At 33.1% G+C, this 22,861-nt stretch overlaps 1 protein-coding gene across 4 annotated transcripts in view; it reads right to left on the reverse strand.

The window, feature by feature from the left end:
- Window positions 1–22,861, reverse strand: part of Osbpl8 (oxysterol binding protein like 8) — a 184,161-nt gene that overhangs the window by 72,023 nt on the left and 89,277 nt on the right. The window lies entirely within an intron of this gene.

The following is a 22,861-nucleotide window of genomic DNA, read 5'->3' on the forward strand; positions in this document are numbered from 1 at the left end:
CCTATTTCCACAATACCCTATACTCTCTAATGATAAAGACTATATGCTGAAGTTTCAAGTTTCACTTGATTCTAAAAATTCCAAGGAAATCTTTTCTAATTTTATTAAAATCCATTTACCTTATCCTACCTTATTTTTAATTTTAAAAGCTTTAGACAATTGTTCTCTTTATATGTTTTGAATTTATTTTTCAGATTATAATTCTTACTTTCAACCTGGAAATCCACCCACTCAGCTGGAAAACAATGTATTCAGTTACAACTTACTCATTTATTTTTATAGGGACTTAACCAGAAAAATCTCACTTTCTTCCATACTGTGCATTTACTTCAAGTCTGGTTCTCTACTCATACTCCACTTAATATGATCTCAAATAATCTAAGACTATTTCTCTTTACTATAATGGACTAAAGTAAACAAACAACAACTCAATTTTTTTTGTGCAATGCTATTTTTTTTCTTGACCAAAGTATTTAAAAAACAAAGTGAAAATTAAATTCATGGTTAATACCCATAACTGAGACAGGTTTGAGTTTTGTTTTTGCTTTTTCCATGTCATAAAATATAAATTACATCATAGAAATAATTATAATTAATATACACAGTGGTGTTTGCCTTTCAAGGAATAAAGTATATAACAACATAAAAGGCCTTATTGAATAATGGCTGAGTGGGATTTGAAATTAAACTGTCAATATTCAATTCTAGCTGGATGCATTATAGCTATTTATTTATTTCTCTCAATCTGTTTCCTTGTTTAAAATGCTAATAACATTACCTATAGCTTAGGAATATTATGATGATTAAGTCAAAGAATACACATAAAGTGTATTCAGAAATGCTCCAAGTTAAAATGGCAAAATGAAGATATTCTACTAATGTGTTCTCTCCTAATGTTAATGCCATAGGAAAGGAATATAACATAATGGGTATATAGCACAAAAGTATTTACCCAGAAAAAGAATACACCAACAACACAAATAGACATTGAAGACCTGATTAACAAATAGTCATGGTCTTGTGGTTACCAGAATACCAAATTACAAACTAGTGGTGACAAAAATTGAGAACCAATCCTATTTGTCCCAAATAATCCTTCTGCACATAATTCATAGCATCAAGTTCCTCTGGATCTTAAGTCAGATTATTGGTGTGAACAATAATACTTTAGAAGTCCAAAAATATAAGCAATGCCTTCAAAATCTGAAGAAAAATAACTTGTAACTTAGAATTCCCAACCCAATGAAGCCATCAATTACATTCCTAGGATAAAATAAAGATATTTCAGATACCTCCAAAATCAAACTTTTACTTTCCATGTATATTTTTTAAAAATTTACTAGAACACTCTTCTCACACAGGATTCTAAAGTAGGATTAAGCCTAATGTACTAAGACATTCACTGTTCAAGATGAATTAACTATCTCCCATATATCTATGATATGTGATGTCTTCAACCATATTCAATCTTGTTGGAAGAAAACCGAAAATATTTACTTAAATAATCTCCTATAGGGCTTATTTCTGACACAGGACTCCAGATGAGATAGAGCCTATCAAAAAACGACAGTAAATCAAAAATGCAGGGGATATAGCAATAGGACACCCAATATATATATATATATATATAAAAAATCTGTTATCACCAAAAACTCCCTGCCACTGCACAATGTTTTTCACACAAACTGCTTGGGTCAGCTTTGCCCAGGTTCTTCTCTGACCTTGGCTTGTCTGACTGTATGCTGAGTTTCTTCTCTTTCCTCATGTCCTTGTGTTTGGATCAGCTGGGAATACTTCCAATACAATGAAGTGTCCTACTTTTCACATATTCCTCATAAGACACTGAACTTAAAAGCAGAAAATACCCCTTCTAACCATATTCTTGCCATACCTACACCACAACTAATGATAAACCCTGTTTCCCAGGACTCATTAGTAATGATCTTGCTAAACCATTTCAACAAAGGTTTTCTTAAACTCTCAAAGAAAAAGCCACACTAGAACTCAGAGATTACATTCTGCTTACCTTCAGGCAGTATTATTCCCTTTTCCTCACTCAGCTAGGTTTGTACTTTTTACAGTTAAATTAAATAAGTATACTTTGAACTCCTACATAATGAATTACAACCTTAGTTTGTAAATGAATGGAAACCTAACCAGGAATCTAATTTTTCTAACAGCCAGATCTCAGACAAGATGATAAAAGCAGCTAAGCTTCAATCAATCACAAGTGAATGAACTGATCAGACTATGGTCAAATAAGGAAAATACCTAGCTGTAACCAATGAAGCTATTTCGTGCTTTACTTCCAAGTTGTGTTTTTAAACATTCACTGCCCTTTTTATAGTGCAGAGATCTCTGAATCTCCTGGTTCTGAGTGATGTACAATGTATAAATTATTCTTGCTCAAATAAGCTGTTAAATTTGCTAGTTTTTCTTTGAACACTACTCTGTTTTTCAAAATAAATACAAATAGTTTAAACATGCATATACAATAACATTATTAGAAAAAAAGGCAAGAAAATTTACACAAAAGTGAGAACTGTGGCTACACTGGGCAATCAGGAGACATAATAGAATGGGGAACAGTAGATACCTATGAGGACTTCTAAAGTACTAGCAATGATCCCTTCCTAACCTGGGGGGTGTGGGGGTATATAAGTATTGGTTATATTATTTTATATACCACAAATATATTTTATGCACTCTTCAATATGTATAAAACATTTCACTTCACAATATATACAGATGTAAATTTCTTTTTCTTAAAACAAAATTGTTAAATAGTTGCCTGATGCATAGAAAACACTCAACATGTACATGATATTACTATGTCTAGGTTCTTAATTCAATAGTTCAAAGAAAGAAGGCAGGCAGGAAAAACAAAATATTACTAAATAATATGACATAATAAGCAGGATTTATTTTGCCATCTCCATTAGCCACCTGTTTCCACCTCCTTTCTTCCATTCCTCATGTAAACCTAACTCAAACCAATTATCTGTACTCTTCTCCAAGATGGGATTACTTGCTTTTCGTCATCTGAAAATTCAAAGAACTTTTATCTTTCCTTCTTTGTCTGAATGATAGTTAAGTAAATGTGATTTAAGTCAAAGAGGAATCCATATTTATAAAATTTTCACAAAGCTTCCATTAATATTCTTTAGTTAAAGACTTAAAAATATTTGATAAACTCAAAAATATTTGGTGAAACTACTTGGTAAACTCAAAAAGCATCACTTTCATATAACCAGTGAAAATAACATTATAAGTTAGAAAAGTTCTCGGTCCTAAGTCTTTTTCAATTATTATCTACTACCTGTCCCGCCTATATGCCATATCATTATCAGGTTAAAATTATAAGTATACACACACACACACACAAAAAAAAATCTGTTTATGTATATATACATATATATGTATATTGTTTTGATCAATATAAAATGTCTTAAAAATGTAAAATAGCAATGAAGTAGTAAATTACATTCTTGAATAGCTAATTTAATTCAAAGAAAACTATATTATGGTGATCATGATATAAAGATTCAGGATAAAGAGAGAGAAATACTGAATCTTAAAGGAAATACCCATAGGCCACTGAGATGTAAAAAGCATAGTTGTAAATCTTGAGCAACATGCCCTTGTAAAATGAGAAAAATTCATAAGCCCAGGGAAAACTGGTGTGAAATTGTACAGTTCCACCCTTGAATCCACCTCTAGTCTGGTCCCTGATACAGTCCTCCCATGAATATTAGACCCCAAGCCCAAGTCAGGTTTTTCTCGCACTCACTCTTGAGACAGCTCTCATTCTCACTTGAATGTGTATCTACCTTCCTAAATAAACCTCTGGCATCTGCCTTTGTCTGGGTTCTGCTGTGATTCTTTTCGTTCACCTATGCCAAGAACCCCGCTGGTCCCAAGTGGAGTTCCCCTTATCTTCTGGGAACTTTTCGAACCCTTCTCCAAAGACAGCTCTTCTCCCAAGACAATCATAAGACAGTTAACATAATTATTGGACATTAATTTCACAAAGGAAATACATATACTATTTTCTTCAATATGAAAAAACACTATTGTTTTTAAATTAAAAAAATTATTTTTAAAGGTACTATTAATTCAAAAACAAAATCTAAACTTGTTACTTTTAAGAACCAATGATGTATCTTTTAACATTTTATTTATCTTGTGATTTCAAATTAATTTTAGAATTACTTATAATCACTACAGATTTGTATTAATTTTAATGTCAGACTAAGGGCCAAACTATGCTCAAAGCCTGATTTAATTTTTTTGGAAACCTATAGTATAAATCATATTTGGCTATGCCATGCTTGCTGGATTCAATCACTGTAAAATTTATAACAAAGCTTCACAGTATACTACCTATGCATGAAAAAAGTGAAAGTTACAAAGGAGGTGTGGTGCAAGATCAACACAATGGTATTCAAAATTATGTGATGTACTTATGTTAGAAGCAGATTTTTATCTGTGAATAAACATATTTGTTTAAGTATTTTTCAAAAGGTAAGTCATCCCATTAGTAAATTGAAAAATCAATTTGATAGGTAAATTGAAAAATCAATTTGATAGATCACAAATATTGTGTTTTTAAAATATAATAGAAAAGATCTAGATATAAAATAAGTTTTCATGAATTATTTCTTTTTTAGGTTTTTTAAAGATAATCATGGATTTGTTAAAGGTACTAATATAAAATATATTTCTTACAGGGAATAACAGTCAAGATTGGAAAATTGATGGTCAAGATTGTTTAACTCATGTTACAGTTTAGATATGCAGTATCCCCTGAAAGTATATGTGAGAGACCATGCAAGAAAGTTTAGAGGTGAAATAATTGGGTTACAAGAGCCTTAACCTAATCAGTACATTAATCCACTTGAGTGGATTAACTGGGTGTTAACTATATACAGGTAGGGTGTGACTGAAGGAGTAGATAACTAGTTGTATACCTTTGGTTTGTCCCTGGCTGCACTCACGTGCATGTTCTCTGTGTGTCTGCCTGTCTCTCTCTTCCCCCACCCCCCCAACCTTCCTCCCTCCCTCCTCTTTCTCTTTCTTCCCCCCCTCAGGGCCAAGAGCAATGAAGCTAGCCATTTTTGGCCTGAGATCTCTGTAACTATAAAGACTAAATAAACTTCTCCTTCTCTAAAGTTGTTTGGCAAGTCTTTTGGTCACAGTGATGAAAAAGCTGACTCAAACAATACATGTTGAAAAAGCCTACTAAACAATAAGTTTCTTTTGAATTCCCTGATATTTAAAAAAATTATACTGATGAGAACAACTGCATATATTATCTCTGGTCTACTAGCTCCTTCCATATTAAAATGGTAGACATTTGCACAGAGGAAAATACGATGAAAAGTCATATTTAAAAGATACTCTAGACTCTGCTATAGATCCAGAAAAAGCATCTATCCCTTAATTTCTCTTGCTAGATAGCCAAAGTTAGGCATCTCTTAGAGAAAAGGCATCTCTCTGTATTTTAGAGCAATAATGGGTTGGTTGGCAAATTCTAGACCACTTCTATTTTAAAAAAGAATGAATGGCTGATATCTTGAAATAATCTAATTTGGTAGGTGGAAACCCCATTTAAATTCTATGAAGTACCAAAGACATGCTCATGAGAAAATATATTAGATTAAAATAGAATTAAAAGATTATTAGAGTCATATATGTTATCTTTTCTCTTTTTTATTTCTTCTAATTAGTTACACATGACAACAGAATGCATTTTGATTCATGTACATAAGAAAACAAGTGTAGGCTTCAAATATATTTTATACAACTCAAAGCACCAATAAAGCCTTCTATCAAGTTCCATCCTCTAATAGAGCTAAGTAGTTTCTTAGCTATGGTTAGTAAAATCTCATTGATGAATATCAATATTGAAAATCATAGAAAGCAATCTTACTATCCTATATTTTCTCAGAAAATATCTCTATTCTGTCTTCTCCATTATCAGCACTTAAATATCTTCTCAACATAAAAGCCCATGCAAATGCACATATAAAATAAAAATAATGGCTTAAAATAATTTTAGAGTAGGTAGCATTCTTGTCCACATATCTGTATTCATTATAAGAAGTATAAGCCAGTACATTATTCTGTGTTAGAGTCTGTAAACAAGTCTGGATGGCGCCTGGCATTTTGCCAGAGGGAGTGGTTTGAGAAGTAACACCAGCGAGCCATTAAGTGTGGCGATTCCTTATTGGTTGACTGCTGTATCTAGTTTATGTTAATTAAGATAAGCTGTGTGGAATGTATATATACCGCTCCGGTCCTACAATAAACGGCTCCTACTCCTGCTGTATCAATGTACACAAGTTGTTCATCACCCCCCCGGTTATTTTGCTGCAGCCAGACTGCGGCAATTCTGGATGATCAGTTCATTATAATTTCATTTATCTATTCACAAAGTAATTTATTCAATAAAAATGAGTATCTACTATGTGCTAATAACATAATTAGGAACTATGTTACACAAAAATGAGAGCTATGAACATACTAGTCCTTAGTTTCTGCTCTCATTGCATTTCTAATATATGTGAGTACATGCTTATTAAAAGTTAAATGAAACTTAAGAGATTGTATTCCCATAAAGTAAACATTAAATGAGGTGCTAAAGGTTTCTAAAACTGTTCACAAAAAAAATCTACTTAACTGAAAATGTGCTAAACAAATGGAACCTATAAATGTAACCAGCAAAATACTGTCTCACAATTATATAGTAAATAATATCATTTCATAAGTCTTTTCACATGTGTTCTCAATAGATTCAAACAACAATGTGATATACAAAAGGAGTAGTATTCTGGTTAGTAAGGCTGACAGACACATGGTCAAGATCATATAGTAAATGAGTAAGAGTCAAGAGTAAAACTCCAGCCATAGAAATAATCTTTACTTTCCCTCTCCTTTCTTTTTTTTAAAAATATTTTTTAGTGTTGATGGACCTTTATTTTATTCATTTATTTATATGTGGTGCTGAGAATTGAACCCAGTGCCTCACACATGTGAGGCAAGCACTCTACCACTGAGCCACCACCCCAGCCCCTTCCTTTCCCTCTCCTTTCTAAGCCAGACAACATGATGCTAACATCAAGCATTTTGTTTGGTAAGGTGAGACTAAAAGGTAAAGGATTTAAAAAGTGGGTACCTGCTTGTGACTTGGTTCTAGCCTCACTAGGCAATCCTGTCTTCCCAGGAATGCAACAGGAAAGACCTGCTTGTGACCTGGTTCTAGCCTCTCCAGGCAGTTCTGTCTTCCCAAGGATACACTTGGAAGAACGTTAGCCCACTGGCACTCTTGGTAAGAGGTTCACTGATCTTAGACCCAACTGCAGATACTGAAACTATCCTGTGAACCACCTCCAGTCCCTCTCTACCAGTCAGTCTGCCTAGTCACTCACCTGGAGATTCAGAAGGAACTAAACCCATCTTACCCCTGGTAAAATATCAACCAATTGCAGAACCAACCGAAACCCTGGACGCAGTCCTGTGACATGCCTCCAGTCTGGCTCAATCACAGTTCCAGTGGCAGTCTTGCCTAACAGGAAATTGGTATGAATCATGCCCACCTGTGTCCCAGGTAACAGACCTGCCAAATGCAGACTTAACTGTGAATCCAGCAGCAGCTAAATGACTTAGCTCCAAACTTGTTTGATCACATGGCAGGGACAGTCCCATAAGTCAAGGAAAATGGCAAGAGAAAGTCTTTACCTGACAAATCCAGCCTATAAATACAGCAAGATAAATTTGCTCCTTCAAATGGAGACACCAATGTGAATCTACATGGGTCACAAAGAATCAGAGAAACATGACAACACGAAGGAAACAAACAAAACTATAGGAACTAATCCTGAAGAAGTGATACACATGAACTGCTTGGCAAGGAATTCAAAATGATCTTCTTAAACTCAATGAACTGTATAAAAACACAGATAGAAAACCTAACAAAATCTGAAAAATAATACATGAACAAAATGAGAATTTTTTAAAAGACAAAACATTAAAAGACTCAGAAATTCTAGAGCTAAAGAATAACTGAAATGAAAAATTCAAGAGAGCCTCAACAACAGATTCGATAATACAGTGAACTTATGAACAGGTCATCTGAAATCAGCCAGAGAGAAGAATAACAATAATAAAATAATGAAAAAGAGTGAATAAAGCATAGAGGACTTCTGGATAATCATAAGGCTTACGAGAGGCTCAGAGAGTGTGCTGAAAGAGAAATAGGAAGAAAGGCTTTGTAAAAAGAGTAGAAAACTTTCCATTCTGAAGAATGGAGATCCATAGTCCAAAGAACTCTAACTACACTAAATATAAAGAAAGCTTCATTGAGACACAATGTATTAGGTTATTAAGAGTTAAAGAAATTTTTAAAGCAGTAAGAGAAAGCAACTTGTCATACACGATGGGGCTTCTATATGACTATAAGCAGATTTTTCAACAGAAATTTGCAGACCAGTAGAAAGTACAGTGCTATGTTCAAAATACTAAAGGAAAATCTGCCAACCAAAAGTGCGCTGTAAGAATGAAGAAAAAATAAATACTTTCACAGAAAAACAAACATGGGAGTTCATCATCATTAGATCTGCCTTATAAGACTTGCTAAAAGGAGTTGTTCAAGTTAAAATAAAAATACACACCAAAACAGCATGAAAGCATATGAAAATATCAATCTGAATGGTAAAAGCAAATATTAAGACAAACATTTATATATATCATTTTATACTATAATGATAGTATATAAATCATTTTTAAAACTAGTATGCACATTAGAAGAGAATTCAAACAATTATAATCATATAAATTTGTTAATAAAAAATATCAAAAGAAGTAAAATCAGGCATCAATTACGTACAGTATGGCAGAGAATGAAGTGCGGAATACCTGTAACCAACTTGATACAGAGACTGTTTTGTTTATGTGAACTCAACAGTAGTCACAAAAATAATATTCAATACACATATAACAGATAAAAGAATCATGAAATTATGGCATTTGCTGCCAAATGGATAGAATTGAAGAACATGATGCTAAGTGAAATAAACCAAAGGTTAAATGTCTTCTTTCATGTGCCAAAACTAGAGTAAAATAAGGGGAAAAGTGGGGTGGGGGCAATTTCAATGAAAATTAAAGGGAGATCAGTGGAGGAGAGGAAGGGATTGGAGTGGGAGGAAAGATGGATGGGAAAAAACAGGAAGCACAGAATGAATATGACCAAACTATGTTATATGCATATATAAATAAATATACCAAAGTGAATTCCACATTTATGTATATCACCAACAGAAAAAAACTAAAAATAAATAGAAGACCAGTAGAGTAGAAGAAGGCTAAAAGGGGGAGGGAGAAGGGAAAGAGGAAATACCACAAACTGAAATGCGGCAAATTATATTCAATGCATGTATGATTATGTCAAAATGAACCCACTATTATGCATAACTATAATTTAGTAAAAACATTTTAAAAATAAATAAAATTAAAATTAACAATAAAAGAATCAAACCACATCACCTAAAAAAAAAAAAAATCAAACCTCAGAGAAATACAAGATGAAAGGAATAACGGAAATACAAAACACATAGACTTCAATCAAGAAAAATGCCAAGAACAAGTAGAATAAGTCTTTACTCACCAATAATTACTTTAAAGGTAAATGGACCAAACTCCCTAATCAAAAGAAACAGTGGCTGAATGGGTTAAAAACAAGACCCAACTATATGCTGCCTACAAGAAACTCACTTTAAACTTAAGAGCATGCATAGGCTCAAAGTGAAGGGGTGAAGAAAGATAGTCTATGCAAACAGTAAACAAAAGAGAACAACAGTGAGTACACTTGAGGCAAATAATGTCATTATATCATTATAAAATGGTCAATTCAAAAGGAAAAGAGAAAAATTATCTATATCTATGTACCCGACATCAAAGCACATAAATATACAAAGAAAGGCAAATCAAAAGAGAGAACAGGTAGTACAATAATATTAGGAAACTTCAATTTGTTGCTATCTGTAGTGGACAGGTCATCCAGACAGAACAGCAAAAGGAAATAACAAAATTAAACATTATTGACCTAATATACCTAACCAACATCTGCAGAATTTTCTACCCACTAGTGGAAAAAATATGCATTCTTCCCAAATGTACACAGAACATTCTTCAGAATGGATCATACATTGGGTAACAAAAAGAGTTCTAAAAAATTTAAGAGCAAAATCATATCAGGAATATTTTGTGACCTCAAAGGAATAAAACCAGTAAAACCCGGAAAATCCAAAGTATGTATAAACTAAATAGCATACTCCTGAACCATTAATCAAAGAGAAACTTAAAGGGGAATTTAAGAAACACAAAAACACAACCTACCAAAACTTGTGAGATTTAGTAAAAGCCAATAGTATGAGAGATGTTAGTAATTTAAAAATCTAGATAAATGGCACATCTTTATACCTCAAGAAACTAGGAAAAAAACAAAATTCAGAATTAGCAAGAGCAAGGAAATAATAACAACTAAAGCACAAATAAATGAAGTAGAGAAGAGTAAAACAACAGACAGAAATCAAAACCATGAGTTCAGATTATTTTCAAGTAAAATTTAATAAAAGCTCAGTTTAAAGAGAAAGGACTCAAAAATCCAAAATGAATGGAGATATTTTATTTCTCACGCCTCAGAAATAAAAGGTATAAGGGATCATTATGAACAATTATACACCAAGAAACTGTATAACCTAGAAGAAAAAGACAAAATCTTAGAAATATACACCTACCAAACTGAGTCAAGAAGAAATTCAAAGTCTAAACAGACCAATACATAAGGAGACTGAATCAGTAATCAAATGCCTCCCAAGAAGAAAGGGGAGAACAGATGGCTTCCCAGATGAATTCTACCAGACATTCCAAGAAAAATTAGTATCAATCTTTATTAAATTCTTCCAAAAATCAGAAGAAGGAATAGTTTCTAACACTTGTTATGAGGCAAGCATCACCCTAATACCAAAGCCAGACAAAGACTCTACACACTCTACAGGCCAACATCATGTTGAACGTAGATGCAAAAATCCTTAATACTTTTGAACTGAACTCAACAGCATATTAAAAGGATCATTCAACATAATCAAGCGGGTTCTTCCCTGGGAAGTAAAGATGGTTCAACATATACAAATCAGCAGATATGATATACCACATTAATAAAGTTAAATATAGAAACCACATAATCATCCAAATAAGTGAAGAAGCATTGATAAAACACAACATTCATTCATGATAAACACTCAACAAAATAGGTGCTGGAAGAACTTACCTCAACAAAGACATATATAAAATTTCCACTGATAACATCATAAATGATGAAGAAAAAACTGAAAGCATTTTCTCTAAAATTCAGTACAAGGTAACAATACCCATTCTCACCATTCCAATTCAACACAGTACCAGAAGTCCTAGCAGGAACAATTGGATAAGAAAAAGAAATAAAAGGCATCCAAATTGTAAAGAAAGAAATACAATTATCTGTTTGCAGATGATAAGATCATATACATAGAAAAATCAAGACTCAATAACTATCACCACCACAACAAAAAACTTTGTTAGAACTAAAAAATTCATAAAGTTGCAGGATACAAAAATCAGTAGTGTTTCTCTACATAAACAATGAACTATACAGAAAGAAATCAGAAAAATCACTCCATATACAACAGCAATAAAAAGAAAAAAATATTTAACATTTTTTTTTATTTAAATAATTTTTATTTAAATTTAAATTTTTTTAATTTAAATCCCAAAGGTGTTCTTTAAAGAAATACAAAAAAGAATCAAAAAATTCATATGAAATCACAAAAGTCAGAATAGTCACAGTAGACATTTAATAATTAAAAAAAAGAACAGTCACAGTAATTATGAACAAGAATAACAAAGAGCAAAGCTGGAGGTACTACAGTTCCTTATTTCAAAGGCACAAGAATCCCAAGTTCAAGGCCTGCCTGGGCAACTTAGCAAGACTATCTTAAATTAAAAAATAATAAAAGAGCAGAGCCTGTAGCATAATTATGGAGAGGCCCTGGGTTCAATTCCTAGTACCATCAATTTTTTTTAAAAAAAGGTACAGTAACAAAAGCAATATGGTACCAGCATAAAGACAGACATATAGACCAATGGAACAGAACAGAGAGCCCAGAAAAAAATCCACACATTTAAGGTCAACTGATCTTTAATAAGGGTGCCAATAACACATAAAGAGGATATTCTCATCAATAAATAGTGGTTGGAAAACGGACAACCAACATGCAGAAGATTAAAACTGTACCCTTACCTCATACCATCTGCAGAATTCAACTCAAAATAAAGACCTAAATGTAAGAGTCAAAACGAAAAGCTCTTGATATTGGTCATAGACTTTTCAGATATGACATCAAAAGTACAGTCAACAAAAAGAGGTAATATTATATCCAACTAAAAAGCTTCTGCATAACAAAGGAAACAATCAAAAGAGTATAAAGGCAACTGAAAGAATGGAAAAAATATTTACAAACTATGTATCTGATAAAGGAATTTAATACCCATAAAATTTAATAATAATTTAATGCCCATATATAATTTAATATATTATATAAGGAACTCAACAGCAAATTAATTAATAACCTGATTTGAAAATATGCAAAGGACCAAAACAGGAACTTCTCAAAAAGAAAGATATACAAATGGCCAAGAAGTACATGAAAACAATGTTCAACATAACTAATTGTCAGGGAAATGGAAATCAAAACCATTACTTGTTAGAATAGCTATAAATCTAAGCTATTTGTCTAAGTTTGTATATTATCTAAGACAAGAGAGAACTTTTGGCTAGAATGTGTACAATAGAGGACCCTTGCACACAGCTGATAGGAATGCAAATTACTAAAGCCATTATTGGAAATTCCTTGAAAAATTAAAAATCGAACTACAATATGATCCAGGAATCTCACTTCTGGGTATAGATCCAAAAGAAAACAAATCCATAGTTTGAACAGATATTTTCACTCCCATGTTCACTGCAACATTATTTACAATAGCCAAGACACAGAAACAACTAAAATGTCTACTGAGAGAAAGTGGATAAGAAAACTATGGAACACATGCATACTACACTATTATTCAGTACAAGAAAAGGATGAACATAGAGGACATCATGCAAAACAAAATAAGCCTGACAGAGAAAGACAAATACTGCCTAATCTTTCTTATATGTAGAATCTACAACAATTGAATTCAAGAAGCATAGAGTTAGAATGGTGTCTAGACGATGATGAGTTGAGGAAACAGTCATCAAAGTGTAAAAAGTTTAAATCTTACAAAATGAATAAGTTCTGGAGATCTACGTAGAGCATGACAATTGTAGTTAACAATACTACATTGTACACTTGCAATTTTCTGTGAGGAGATATTTTATATGTTCTCATCATACACAGCACACAAACCAAAAAAAAAAAAAAAACCCTAAAAGGTAACTTTCAGGTGACATAAATGTTAACTGACTTGATTTGGTGGTAACTTCACAATTGGAGATGTACATCAAAACACCAAGTTGTACAACAATATCTATATAATTTCTATTTGTCAATTATACCACAGTAAAACCAAAAAAATATTAAAAAGTACAGAGATTATCCCAGGCAGCAATAGGGTATGTACTGAGAAGGGAGATAATGAGCAACATCTCAAGGATAATGAAGAAAGGGGAGCCTAAAAAAACCTAACCACCAATTGGCTCAAAGCATGGTTTGTAAATAAGGAATTCAAACACAAAACTTATATAAACATCTGTGTTTCAAGATGGAATACTTGAAATCTGTGCAAATACTGTATTAGAAAAATAACAAAACTGCTACTCTTTCCAGGAACTATTTCTCAAAAACACAAAATAAGAAAATCCCATTCTTCATAGTACCCATTCAAATGCACCAAAGAAAACTTACAGCCTTTTTTCTCCAAGTATGGAAATAAAGTTGTAAGACAATTTTGCTTATACTAGGATTTCAAGTATCTACTGATCTCTCCATTCCCTTTCCCAGTTGATACCAATGCTTGCATCTTTTTACTTATCCACCAGAGAATCCATCCAACCTTAGGCGCTTTAGAGTTTGGAGACTACAAATTAGGAGGTGCCACACTCCAGAAATTTCCTGATAATGAGTCTAAAAAAGATTTCACAGTTGTAACCACATATCCAACTAACTTCACATCATCACTTCACCTGAAGCACAAGGATTTTTTTCGTCTTGACTGTACCCACAATCCCCTCAAGTGGTAAATTATATAAACCTGTAGTTCCTAGATCAATCAGATAAAAAATTGTTACACTGTTATAAGAGTTTTCAGTTTGATAAAAACATAACATTTTTTAAAAATCTGTTAACACAATCTTCTTAAGGGACATTTCACCTATATACTTGCCACCAACTTAAGAAAAAGAATTTGAAGTAGCTCTGAAGCTGCCATTTACATGTGTGCATGCTTAAATCTGTTTCTAAGCCTCTGTTGTCCTTCCTTTGTCTATTTCATTAGTAATGTTTGCTAGCAGTAGAGTTAAGTACTAAATAATTGATAAAAGAAAGTCTTTACCCCAACCCTTGCCTGGTTCTGCTTCTTCAAGTGTGTCTTGATTCTTCTTTGCCCTTTGCTTTCCCTAGAGATTTAAGGATGTTCTTATCAAATAATTTGAAACAATATCCTGTTGACATAAGGATTCAAAAGACACTGAATCTAAAAAATCAATTTGAGAAGTGACATCCAAATAATATTAAATTTTCCTATTATAAAAATGATCTTTCCCTTTTTATTTAGAATACATAATCTTAGTGTTATACTTTCCTACTAAATATATTTCACATCTCTTATTAGATTGATTGCTGTGTACTTCATTTTCTGTTACTTTAAGTAGTAGTTTTAAAATATTTTTTAAAATATTTTTTTAGTGGTAGCTGGACACAATACCTTTATTTTATTTATTTTTATGTGGTGCTGAGGATCGAACCCAGCGTCTCACACATGCCAGACGAGCACTCTACCGCTGAGCCACAACCACAACCTCTAAATAGTAGTTTTTGAATTTCATTTTCTAGCCATCTGTTATTGGTACACACTTATATATGCACTTAACATAGATATGATAACATCTTCATAATTTTGAGAATTTTTCTGACAATTGGAAAGGTCTACATAAACAATTATACTGGCTACAAAAAAAGAAACTTATTTCTATTTTTACTTTTATTTTCTTACCATGTTTACTGGATAAATTTTAAGCACAATGTTGAAAAGACATGTACATACTACAAACCTTTTAAACTTTCCTGATTCTAACTTCACAAGGTTAAAAAAGTTCTTTTCTATTTTTAGTTTGCTTAGAGTTTTTATCATGAAAGGACATTAAAAGCTTCAAATACATTTTCTTTATTAGTAGGATGATGACATGGCTTCTCTTTTATTTGCTAAAGTGGTAAGTGAAAATTACAGATATTCTAATAGCAAACCCAACCCTCCATTCCTGGACTAATGCCCACATGGTTACAATGTTTATCTTGCCAGATTCAGTTTGGTAATAATTTGTTAGATTTTTCTGAATCTAGGTTCATGACTAATAATGTCTTATAATTTTTCTCTCTTGCAATGCCCTTATCTGTTTTTCACATGCAAACTTCATTTGGGGAACATTTCTTTCTCTATTTCATTAATTTTAAGATGTCATCACCCACTGGCTACATTCCTGACTTCAAAGAAGTCATAAACTACAAAAAGTGTACAACAATAACCAAGAGAGATTATAAACACCATCAATTAAAGATCCAATTCAATTTCCGAGAAATAAAATGTGTGTGCGTTGGGAGGAGTTATTTTTAGAATTAAGAAAATACACCATTAATGTTAAGATTGGAATGTTTTCCTTAAATGTTTGGTAAAACTTGTTTGTAAACCTAACCAGCCCTCATATTATCTCTGTAAATGTAATTATATTACTAATTAGATAACTTTAAAGACCTAAATATCACCAGATCTTCTATTCATGAGTCAGTTTGGGGATGTAATCTCTTTTAAGACTTTGTTCATTTCATCGAACATTTTCAAATTCATTGGCTTAAAGCAGTTTAAAATATCTTTTAAAACATCCACTTGTATTTTTTTGTTGTGTTTCCCTTTTCATTCCTGATGTTTCCTTTTTGCCCCTTAATCTTAACAAAAGCTTGATAATTTTATTAGCTTTGTAACAACAAATGTCATCCTTTCTGATAACTCTTACCTATTTTGTTTAAATAAATTATTCTCTTATATTTATTATTTCCTTCCGTCTACTTTGTTATTCTATTATTCTATGTTAAGTACTTAATTCATCACTTTTTATTCTTCCTATCAAATACAAGCATTGAGACTACTCATTTTAAATCTAAAAATTAATTCTAAAAATTAATTAAATCTAAAAATTAATGCCCTACTTGGGATTGTGGGGCTGCCTTAATCAGAGGTTTGTTGTCTTTCATAAATTCTGAAAGGGTCCTGACACTGTCCCTTTTCATATTGTCTCTCAACAAGTCACATTTTATAACTGACACAGTTTATACAAACTTCATACATCTGGAAAGCAGGAGTTGGTGTGGGAATCTCTGATGGGGGCTTGTTACCTCATGTTATTAACTTTTCCACATTGAGTGTTGTCAGTGTTCTGACTCTTAGTCATTCTAATAGAGATGGTATCTTCTTGTTTTAATTGTTAACTGATTTTAATTGTGAGCTCATACGCAATTCTTTTGAGGCCTGGATTTAAAATATTCTCTTCTAAAAAAGGATTTGTGTTGATTCTTCTAATTATCTGTTCAGACTAAATGCAAGATCATCTTTAACTAAACTTGGGGTTGTTTATATACTACAATATAGTATGAATTCTGTCCCTAAGTCCAAATTGATGTGAGCTTATGCTTATATTTCTCAAGGAGGGCCTGGGGTTGTGGCTCAGAGGTAGAGTGCTTACATGAGGCACTGGGTCCAATCCCCAGCACCACATAAAAAAAAATAAAAATATTGTGTCCACCTATAACTAAAAAAATAAATATTAAAAAAAAGATTTCTCAAAGAAGATTTCCCTCTCCCCTCATTCTCTGCCCAGAATCAAGGCCAAGATAGGCAAGTACTTCACAGCCATCCTCAGTGGCATATTTTCTAATTAATTAAGAATGATGTCCTTTAGGACTTCCAATTTCATGAGACAAGCTCTTCAACCCATATTTCTATCATGAATGGACTAGTCTTTTACTCCTTTCTCTTGTTAAAACCCAAGCTATTAGACCTTTGAGAATTAGCAGACACTAGTCAGGACAACAGCTGGCTCTAGAACTCACTATCTCTAGGGTCACAGTTTCTCAAAAAATTCCACTCCTTCTACTAATTCCTTTAGTTTTAAGTCACATCTGACCTGCCAGTAAGATAAAGTTTTAAAATATTTTTGATCCAGTATATTGATGTTCTTACTATGAAGCTTTTCTCTGAATATCGACTCAGCCATTTACTGGAACTGAAGATTCACTTGTAGATTTTCAGGTTTCCTTATAAAGTTTCCCAACTTCTTTTCCCTACACTACCAAATTACAAATTTAACACATGACAGCAGGGGCTAAAAATATCATTGGTTTGTTTTTGCTCTCTGGTACAAAACCTTGTATCAAGCAGGCTAAATAAATATCAGCTTGTTCAAGGAGATGCCTAGAAAACCCTGTCTTCCACATCAAGGGATATTTGTTCATCTGTCATGAACATTCTTCCTTCACCAGAAAAGAGATGAATTTTGCTGAAATTTCACTATTTCATTCTGAAATTAAACTTACATAATGTTCCATGTACAACCACCAAAGGAAGTGAGAACGAAAATCTATGAAGCTACTGTTTATCTTCTCTCAGAAATTATGCAAATATTACTTGGCAAATTATATGATATTGACTTTGTTATATATTAATTAAAAATACAGAAAGTCTGCCTCTATATTCCTCAAATAAAAAAAGGAAAATTTTGGCAAACAACTCTATAGATAAAACTCTTTATCACTCTTGTAAGAAAGAGATCTCAATCTCTCAGACTTTCAAAACAAAAGAAGTTAAATCCCAACAGAAACAAGCTAAGAAACTAGTCCAGTTAATATCTGGTAGAAATTTTTCAGGAAAAACAAATGTCCTGCATTGTTATTTATGTTCATCTTTCTGTTATGCTACAGAAGCAATTCATAAAGCCTGGCAAGAATGAGGGATACTCCCCTCATTATTGTGCAAATGCTTTTACACTTTCCAACAAATGCTTTCAAAATATTTAGTTTCCCCTGTAAAAGCCTAGAAACAGTTCAACACACATACTGAAACATTTTACAAGAGAGGTTTTAAAAATATTTTATTCTTAATTTTTGCAAACTATTACATTCTTTCATTATTTAATATGCTTTCATAGTTACATGATCCAACTACCAAACACAAGGAATTTCAAAACAACTGTGTCTCAAGAAATAACTTCAGAAATCAAATGCTTTAAAGACTGATAATTTCAGAAGAAAATTATCCAAACCTCTATTCTACTGCTAACATAAGCTATGGCTGCAAACCAAAAGCACAGCATTTAATTTAAGGTAAAATAATAGTAATAATAATAATGATGATGATGATGATGATGATGTTGTTGTTGTTGTTGCTGTTGTTGTTGTTGTTAGTGGGGGTTGGGTAAGAAAAAATGCAAATCCTCTTTTGGCAAAACAATTTTCTTGAAATATAATACAGAGATTAAAAAACATATTTGTTATGTGTGTACAGTCCCAAATATGTTCAGAATTGTCTTACCAAGAAAGGACGAATTGCTTCGATTCATGGAAGAAAGTGGCTTCTAGGTCTCCTTTTGTATGTGAACCACTTAAATGAAGGTACACTGTGTTAGTCACCTGAGATTATACCAGCAGTGTCTTAATGCTGTCACCCTGGGGAATCTGATACAACATCTTCATGTTAGTAAACTCAGCTTCAGAAACAATCTCCCTTTACTTTGAAGTTTTCTATTAAGTTGTGGATACAGACAGACTCGTCATTTTTAACACTGCCAGAGCACCAAAGTGAAGGGATTTTACAGGCTTAATAGAACTTTTTAAAGGATAAGAGAAACACTACTAAAATGGTCTGAGTTAAGATAAAACTGTTTAAGCAGGCAAAACATTTTGTTTTGAAAGTTTCAAAATTTATTTAAACATTTCTAATTCTTAAATGGACTTAAGTTTTAGCAAAGCAACATCATATATTCTCTTATAAAGCACTACAACTGAAAGATTTCATAAAAATAAAAGCATAGAAAAATGGCTTTGTACAACCACGAATGAAAGGTTAATTACAAGTTATAGTATGTTATCAAGCCTGATAAGAATCTCAAACATGATACACAGGGAAGAGTATCCATTCATGAGATGAGTTATAACTTAGTCTCTAGGCCTCTTTGGCATTATCCTTATTTAAAAGTAGAAGAGGAAAGGGAGAAAACAAGCCTAATTAATAATCTATGACTGTCTTTCTCTCTTTCTTAATAAACAATTGAAATACACTACGCTCAAACAAGTCAGTATAAAACAATCCCATCCTATCTGAGACCATGACAGTACTTAAATTCAAACTATTATGAAGTAAAACAACACTTTGTCCTTGAACAACAACAACAAAAAATCTGGGAAACACCCAATTTGTAAAATAATCAAAGTCAGAGTCTCCCTGCTCTTCCAAAAAAAAAAAAAACTAAAAATTATGGGAGGAAACTATACTGCTATACTGAAGAACACTTAAGAATTGTTTTGTTTCTAAGTGATGACGTCCTACATTAAATTGGTATGAGTCAATATGCATAAAGGAGATAAAGCCAGGAAAATAAGAAAAAAGAGAATGGACAAAATTTTTGAATTAATGGTAAATAGTCACTGATTTGGGTAAGCATGTAATTTAAGGCATTTAACTCCCTTTGCAAATCTACTTGTTGGGGAGATCATGTATCCCTACTATAATAATCATAAAAAGGAGTACATCACGAAATCCCAAAAGCAATGATAAGGTAATTTTGAAAATTAGGATAATAGGATCATCTAAAGAAAGAAAAGAGTCTAACAGTATATATTGGAATGAGCAGTGCCTGGATAAGCAGTATCTGAAAGGGAGAAGAACACTCCACAGCGAAAAGACCAGGATAAATAAAAACACAGTGGCTGAGGAACAGTGAAGGAAACCACCCAGTTGGATTCATTGGAGGGGGGCAGGGTGGGGAATGAAACTGGGAGAGTACAATAAAACCAGGCATATGAAGAGGCCCAACTACCAGATTATTGAAGTTGCAACTTATGATCTCAATTGCTGCTGTCCGAATGTCACTACATCTGATACACTTGGACAACTGTATAAACATACATTTCGGAGCCTCACCCTAGAGATTCTAAAAGGATGGAGTAGAAACTGTATAAACATACATTACGGAGCCTCACCCTAGAGATTCTAAAAGGATGGAGTAGAGTCTGTATCTAAGCAAAGCTCCCAAATGATTCTCAGACACAGCTAGACTGTTGCCTGAGGCAACAGTAAGCCATTACCTTAAGGGAGAGACAAATGTAGACATCAAGCTAGTTTTTCAGTTGCAAGCTTGAATAACAAAAAGTGTTATTTTTGTTTATAATTTTCTATTTCTCTTTATTCATGTTATTCCCTCAGATATCTCCTTCAGAGGATCCATGTGTTCTCTGGCCATATATAACTATAAAAACTTCTCTCTCATCATAATCTCACCTTAATATTAAAAATATTTTTTTGTTTAGTATTTTTTTTTTTTTAAGAAAGATGAACCTGGTATACTGGAGGGCAAGGTCCTCATAGAAGTTAGAAGGTTGTGACACCAAGTAATGTAGGTATAAAATGACAAAGGCCTGATCTATGACCATGATAGTAAGAATAAAAACAAAAGGAAAAAATCAGTTTTGAGGGCTGGGGTTGTGGCTCAGCGGAAGAGTGCTCACCTAGCATGTGGGAGGCCTGGGTTCGATCCATAGCACCATATAAAAATAAATAAATAAAACAAAGGTATTGTGTCCAACTACAACTAAAAAATAAATATTTTTTAAAAAATCAGTCTCGACACCATAAGACTTCTAGAAGAAATTACAGAAAATATTCTTTGTAACTTTAGAGTAGACAAAGATAGAGGGAGGTTGAATCATAGGAGAAAATAATAAATTGAGCCTCACCTAAATTAAAAACATGTGCTCTGTGAAAAGAAAATCATTAAGTCTGTGAAAAAATATACCAAGACTAGAAAAAAAATGCAATACACTTGTAAGAGTAAAAGAAATTGAAGTTAAAGTGTAAAAGACCGGATATTATAAAGTTTCTAAGCTGCAAAGCCTGAGTTAAAATGTAAAGGACCAGGTATTGTTAAGTTCCTATGCTACACCCAAAACCTGAAATTCCTGTAGCTGTTAAAACAATTCCCGGGACTGTCCAGTAGATAAATAACCTGGACCCTGTGCAGTTTGGCACGTAGGCATTCAGGGCCCAAACCAATCAGTTTGAATGTACCCCCCTCCTTAGAACTCACCTATCACTCCCGCCGGACCTGTTTCCGCCAATGAATGAACTAATCATGTTTGAGAGTTGTTGTTTGATTTTCCCACGCCTCATGATGATTTGCTCTGATGTATGCAGAGCCCCCGCCCTCCCCAAAAAGTGTACTTAAGCACTGCTCAACCCCTGCTGGGGGCTCTGGGCCGCTCTCCCTTGTTGAGTGAGCACGGAGCCCCAGTGCGCTGGATTCTCAATAAACCCCCTTCTGTGGTTGCAACACTCAGCTATCAAAAAATGACACTGAGCCAAGCACAGTGGCGCATACCTGTAATCCAAGTGGCTCAGGAAGCTAAGGCAGGAAGATTGTGAGTTCAAAGCCAGCCTCAGCAAAAGTGAGGCACTAAGCAACTCAGTGAGACCTTGTCTCTAAATAAAATACAAAATAGGGCTGGGGATGTGGCTTAGTGGCCAAGTGCCCCTGAGTTCAATCCCTGGCACCCCCACCAAAAAAAAAAAAAAAAGACACTAAGATATTAAAGGTATAAAACTCAATAATACTAAAGTCAATTTTTAAATGAGCAAAACAAAGATTATTTCACAAAAGAAGATACAATGGTAGCCAATGAACGTATGAAAACATGCTCAACACCCTTAGTATTCAGAGAAATGTAAATAAAACTGTAATGTGATATGCTACACATCTATTAGAAGGGCTAAAATTAAAAATATCAAGGATATAGAGCAACTGGACTATTCACGCTGCTAACATGAATGTAAAAATGGTATAACTACTTTGAAATACAGTTTGGCCATTTCTTATTAAGTAAAATATATACACTTATGATATGATCTAGCAATTGCACTCCAAGGTACTACCCAAAAGAAACAAAACAGTATCTCCAAACAAAGCATTCTAAACAAGGTTATTAAGACAGATTTGAAGACGTTCAGAAGAAGCCAGGAGGTAGGAGAAGTCCACATCCACCACCCTGTCTTCTGTGACCCTAGTCTAGATCCCAAACAATACAAATGTACTTGGGGTCCAAGGCATCAACACATGTGTCTATGCAGAAGTTAGCTGAAATGTGGCTGGAGAAAAATAATCTAAGTTATAGAAAAAGCAGCAATAATAATGGCTCTGCATGGAGAGCCTGACGTCCAGCTCTGTTGGAAAAGACATTTTTAATTATCTAATTTACTTTTCAAGATATTTTTCTATGATCTGTTTTTGAAGTCCATTCAAGTGGTTTTC

The sequence above is a fragment of the Marmota monax genome, unplaced genomic scaffold (genome assembly GCF_021218885.2).
Source record: "Marmota monax isolate L192 unplaced genomic scaffold, Marmota_monax_Labrador192_F-V1.1 WCK01_AAM20220418_F8-fsc00056, whole genome shotgun sequence".
In the NCBI taxonomy this organism is placed as follows: Eukaryota; Metazoa; Chordata; class Mammalia; order Rodentia; family Sciuridae; genus Marmota; species Marmota monax.